Raw genomic sequence first — 5,877 nt, 5'->3', positions numbered from 1 at the left:
GACTAATCGCAAAAATAATCGGTGACTAGTCGACTATCAAAATAATCGTTTGGGGCAGCCCTAATGTCGGAACAATCAAAATGTTGCATTCGGTACCGTTGAAGTCGCCTCTCAGTGAGTCAGTGCTGTCCTTTGACCACACAGTGACTGTTTTGGTCTTGTACGTTGGTCTTAAGTAGAAAGGATGGTGAGCAGAACTTCCCAAAGGATGTCTTCATGTAGCAGGAGGAATCTTTGATATTACCGTAGTACTTCTGTAGTATTTTACTATCCTGGAGTAAACATTTCAAATATAAAGTCAGCAGGAATAAATACAGGTGCTCCCAGGTTATGCTGCAGGTGATCAAAGTCATTTGGTTTGTAGCGTTTGTTGCATTTGCAGATGGAGGGACGCACATATAATGTAACCAATCACCTGTCAGTGGGACAGGTGGCATTACTGTTCCCCGTCAGTCCAGGATTTATTTTTATCTATCTATCTATCTATCTATCTATCTATCTATCTATCTATCTATCTATCTATCTATATATATATGTTTGTGAGAGAGATGGTTTCATCTGATGAAACCTGAAACATTCACGCCGTCACCTTGATGATTTACGATTTACATGTGTGTGTATAAAATAGCTTACTGGCTGCACGAGAACTAAAACCACATGCATTAAAATAAACAAAATCCCTCAAGTATTGGATACGTATCCATTGATTTTAATGCAATTATTTTCCAATTTGAATATAATTACAGTATTTCATTTAATGTAATACATTTAAGACCCAATTGACCTTTTTTAGTGGTCATCAAATAAAAAGATAAAGGCCAGAACTGTGTTTTTGGCCTTTATCTTTTTAAGTGGCTCTCAGTCTGGATATTTATGACATAACTATCCAGGGGGGCAGGGATAGCTCAGGAGGTAGAGTGCTTGCCCCATGATCAGAAGGTCGGGGTTACTGAACGGCTACCCTGAGGTACCCCCGAGCAAGGTACGTCCCTACACGCTGCTCCCCCGGCGCTGCTTTGGTGGCTGCCCACTGCTTCACTGAGTGAATTCGGTTAAATGCAGAGGAGTAATTTCCCTACGGGGACTAACAAAAACACATTATTTAACTTTAGCTTTAACGTCCAGAGACAGGCCGGTGTTTACTGGTGATTCACGCTCTGTGCTCAAAGGTGTTCTCCTCCTGTCTGAGAATAAATGTGGGACCATTTCAGGCGCAGTGCCCTGTGAAGCATGCTGACAGAGCATGTCTGTGAGCTGCTTTGTGGACGCCGTACATTTGATAAGTTGAATTTACGTGTTTGTGTTTTGTATCGAAGGATTGTTGAATCAACAAGTCCTCTTACAAAGTGAGGGATAACAAGCCAGGCCGATAAAAAGCACAGTAGGAGAAGAGTTGTCTCAACCTGAATTTACGTGTTAATTCATCGAAATCAATCAGCTAAATCCCGACCCTGTCTGCTCTGCTCTAACTGTATTCACTTGCCCTGGTGTATTTGACCTCGTCTTTGTCACCTTCTCCGTTATCAAGCTGATTCTTTCCCCAGTGTTTGTCTTCCAGTTTCCTCGTGTTTCTGTAGTTCCCCGAGTAATGGTTAACTATCAGCTATAGCAGAAATACAGTCGTGTACCCACACAGGACCCGAGACATGCATCCGGATCCTCAGTTGATTCACGTCGTATGTGATGTTGGCTAAAATCAGCAGCTCCTGCATTCCCCCACCACTTAATCTCCAGTCACAAATTGAAGTCTGGGAAAGTGGTTGAATGTGGGGCCACATGTGCTGTGCTTTCCATTGTATGCACTGCGCAAAGGAGTGTAGGTAAAGCATCATTCCTGTTTCGTTCCCCTTCCCTCGGGTATTGAAACTGGGTGTGAGGCAGCAATACTCGGGCATGAGTGCGGCATCATCCTCTGCCAGTCGTGTCTGTAGGGATCCTCTGTGATCGCAGGTGACAACAGTAACTCCAGTTGTTCCTTCAGTTTGTGAGTTCAGTCACAGGTTGCCAGCAGCAGTTCTTTGATACACAGTATGTTGTAAATGTGTTTTGGGGCCTCAGAGCAAAAACATTGTGGAATTTGATTAGATTGACTAAAAAGCAGGACTGAATCATTTCCCATGTCCCAGAGAACATTAAAACACAAGCAGCAAAACTATTTAAGAGCACACAAAGAAAAGCATAAGCCTAATTATGTGGGGGGGGGGCTCTTATAAAGGAAAAAAAAGGCCCACACAGCAAACTGCCACGGGGTAAGCAAAGAAAATCCAGCCACTGATTGCATGTCAGTCCCTGTCATGCAAAATTCAAGGCAATCAGTGGCGCCTGTCTAATTTTGCGTGTGCATGAGTGCATGTGGGCGTGTGTGAAAGAAAAACAACAGCAGAGACGGAGGATTGCAATGATCAGTTTTTATGTGATGCGGTAACAGCGGTCACCGTTTAGAGCCGGGGAACGCTCTTTGTTTTAAGCAGAAGTAACGACGACGACCTTTGACTTCCATCTTCAGCCTCTCGAAACTCCGACTCTGACCGAGACGTTTGATTCGCAGAGGCTGCGTTACATAATTCAAATGCAGACTTTGAATATTTCAGAGGATATCCATTATTTACTAAAAAAGAAGTTGGCTTTCACCTCTTCCTCTCGTCTCGTTAATGAGGAGAACATCTTCTCGATGGAGCATTTCCCCACGGTGTCGCGGTCCTCTCTCAACATCACTGTACATGAAAACAACACCAGCTGTTGTCAGAGCTCCTCTCGTTCCTTTTTTCAACTGCAAGCATCTAAACTCACAAAACGCTGAGGTCATCGCTACAAAGCAGCAGCATCCGCGCAGACTTAAGAGAAATCCACTTTCACCTTTGCGTCTGTAGCTTCACGCATGAGTTCAAACTCACAGTGGAGGAGAGGCTGGGCTCCCGAAGGACCAGATCCGATCCAGGAAAGACCGAAGAGACTGCAAAATACCAGATTACAGATAATCAGCTGCTTTGTCTCGCTCAACCTGTCCACCTGTTATTTTAAGCTTCACACCCAGGCTGAATCCGGCGCTGTAGTCACGCGTGATTAACGCCACTGCTGCTGGTCACCTCCGCTAATCTCAGTCACTAACCTTAAAACCGTTTCTGGTGTTGGCGTCTTTTGGAGCATTTTGATGACCCTCTGAGGTCATCATATGTGCTAACCCTGACTCTAATCCTACGCCATGCTTGGGGTGAGCAGCCAGTATTAGCAAATGGTGCTTTGCAAAATCAAACTAAAGCTATTCTTTGGTATTTACAGGACGATGCGTCCACATATGGGCAACGTAAGCATGGTTACTTTGTTTCTGGTTTTCTTGGTGTAGCACTTACTATGTGGATCAAGCTGCCTATAAAATCCACAAATTGTATTGTTTGGATTCAAACTAATTCCCCTGTAATCAAATGAAATTTCATTGTTTTATTTGAAATTACAATACAAATATATTTCCATACAAATACTTAAAGTTAGGCATACTAGAATGAGGGAGTAACAAGTCAGGTTATTATAGAAAACAAAGAAATAATTATACTGTAAGTACACTTAAGCACTGCATAATTAATTTTATTGCAGAGTAATTTTGCAGAAAAACAAATAATATTTTGCCCTTTTACATCGTAAGTACAGTGCGATCTCAGGGCTACAGGCCGTATCACGGAGTTGCTTAACCTTGTCCGACTTCTGGGCATTTTACAAGAAAGAGACACATTATAGTGGAATACAGAAGAATTTCATCCTTAGTCATGAGCTTCGCTATAAAGTGTTACAGGATTGTACCGGAGACTCAGCAAGGCTTGTTGCTAGATCTCTCAAGGGGGCCAGAGGCCTGTACCAGAACTGGACTCAGGATTGTTGCGTGGAGGCAGGACAGTTTAACTGAAGAAGCTTTTGTTTACAACGACATGTCACTGACAGGTGAAACAAAACCTAGAAGCTTGGCGTGGATTGATACACAATATAATACTAGGTGGAAAATTCCAGCGTGGCGGCCCGAGACATAAACGGTGACCAGTGCTCGCAGAGCGCACTGGAGGGAGAGAGAAAACAAGATGGCAGCCTCGTCGCGAGCTCCCCCAAGTAACTTCAACACTATGCACTCCATACTGTACATTAATGCCACTGTTTTGCACATGTCTCAACTCTGTATATTTTTATATATTTTATTTATTGTTGACTCCATTTAATTTGTAAAATATGTGTATACACACACACACATGTAGAAAAACATTTAGTATACACATCCAGAATTATTTTTTTTATTATATATTGTACATATATTTATTAGTTTCAGATGTAGCCATTCTTGTATTTTGCTTGTTTACATTATTGTATTTTGCACAACTCTGTTGCTTGTGAAGCTCGCACACAAGAATTTCACTCACATGTGCTGTACCAGTGTACCTGCACATGTGATGTGACAATAAAAGTGATTTGATTTGATTTGAGAAAAGGTGTTAGTGGGTGCGTGGATTGGGCCAGAGGTTATAGTGGATACTGGGATGGAGTGTTAAGAAGGTCTGACCTGAGTTTTCCAGGATCTGCGTGGGTGGTGATGGCAGGAGGCCAAGCAGGTTAGTGTGGCTGAAATCCTTTGAGTGTTTGTGACCAGAATCCAAAAGGTGAATCTTGGCGGTGATGTCGTGATGTAACCAGCTAGGAGCAAAGAAAGCAAACAAACAAACAAGACCTTGGACCCCGAGCTAGAATGTGAGCCAGTTACCAACTTAGGGTGGCTGACAAACTGGCAGTGAGGCGACGGTGAAGCTGGCCATAAATACCCTCTGTTGATTGCCATAAATTAGCTGCAGGTGAGCTGCCCAGGTGGGGTCTAAGATGGGAGCATAGAGTGCCTGCTTAAAAATGTCGATATTGCAGATGTGACTGGCTGTTTCTGTTGTTTTAGCCTTCGTTTGATAGTGAACACCATGCTGGAAATGGCCTGAGCTCTCTCTCTCTGCAGGGAGTTGAGGGGTTTATTTTTGGAATCTCTTTGCTAAACTGTTAGTCGCATCAGCTTTTATATTAAATATGAGCACGACTTGTGAGGAAAAGAGAAAAGAAAACATGTCAAGTTTTTTCATTGATAGTTGTATAACTGAAAACACTGATGCAAGTTAATTAGCTTCTTTTACTTGTATAACACTTTTAATGCTCCTTTGTGGCTAAATGAGTGCAGTAACGTTTGTTTGTGGTCATCTCACAAGACTTTCACAGATATGTCTAGATGCTATAATTCAGTGTGCGATTGCTCTTGCTGGAGAGGACCAGGAGTGAAGCCCTCACGCTTCCTCTTCTTTCTCACATTTTCAGCCTCCCGTCTGACTCGCTCTCTCGCCTTCTCCATCTGCCTCCCCGTTTAAGTTTCTTACTTCATTTACCTCACCTCCACTCGTCTGCTTTCTCTCTCTGATGTCTGATAATGGCTCGTTTCACTTCCTTCTGTCATCTGTCTCTCTCTCCACCATCCTATATGCTTTCAAAGCATGCTATAGCAGAGATGCAGCATCACCAACAGCATCTGCAGCAGGTAAACTGAGCAGCTGCTGCGTCACTGAGAGAGCAGACGATGGAGAGAGGAGAGTCTGCTGTCTGTGACAGAAGCTGTAGAGAAGAGGACTGTTAGCCTCAGACGGGAAATTTCAGTTTTGGAGCAGCTGGAGCAGCTGTGTTACTCCTGACAAATTTACCAAAACTACCCTTAATTGCTAAACTGAAGTTTACTCTTGCTTTGTTTAAAAGATATTGTTAAAAATGGACGTTTACCATGGGGACCAAAATCCTGCTCTACACAAGTCTGAAGACATTTTTGAGACTCCAAATGTGGTTTTAGTGACAAAGTTACAGGTCAGGTTTGAGGTA

At 43.0% G+C, this 5,877-nt stretch overlaps 1 long non-coding RNA gene across 2 annotated transcripts; it reads right to left on the bottom strand.

Annotated features, from left to right (window-relative positions):
• Window positions 1-2,393: 2,393 nt before the first annotated feature.
• On the bottom strand, window positions 2,394-4,748 carry LOC106633084. 2 transcript variants are annotated; one of them, XR_001336116.2, is made up of 3 exons: window positions 4,541-4,748; window positions 2,632-2,953; window positions 2,394-2,551 (listed from the first exon to the last, which is right to left on the bottom strand). It is a non-coding gene; the product is annotated as an uncharacterized LOC106633084 (long non-coding RNA). The 2 variants fall into 2 exon arrangements; XR_006054125.1 differs by having other exon boundaries at window positions 2,394-2,953.
• Window positions 4,749-5,877: the final 1,129 nt, after the last annotated feature.

Source organism: Haplochromis burtoni, unplaced genomic scaffold (genome assembly GCF_018398535.1).
Source record: "Haplochromis burtoni strain Fernald_Lab_line unplaced genomic scaffold, NCSU_Asbu1 Contig_22, whole genome shotgun sequence".
Lineage (NCBI taxonomy): Eukaryota > Metazoa > Chordata > Actinopteri > Cichliformes > Cichlidae > Haplochromis > Haplochromis burtoni.
This window is presented reverse-complemented; position numbering and strand designations above follow the sequence as displayed.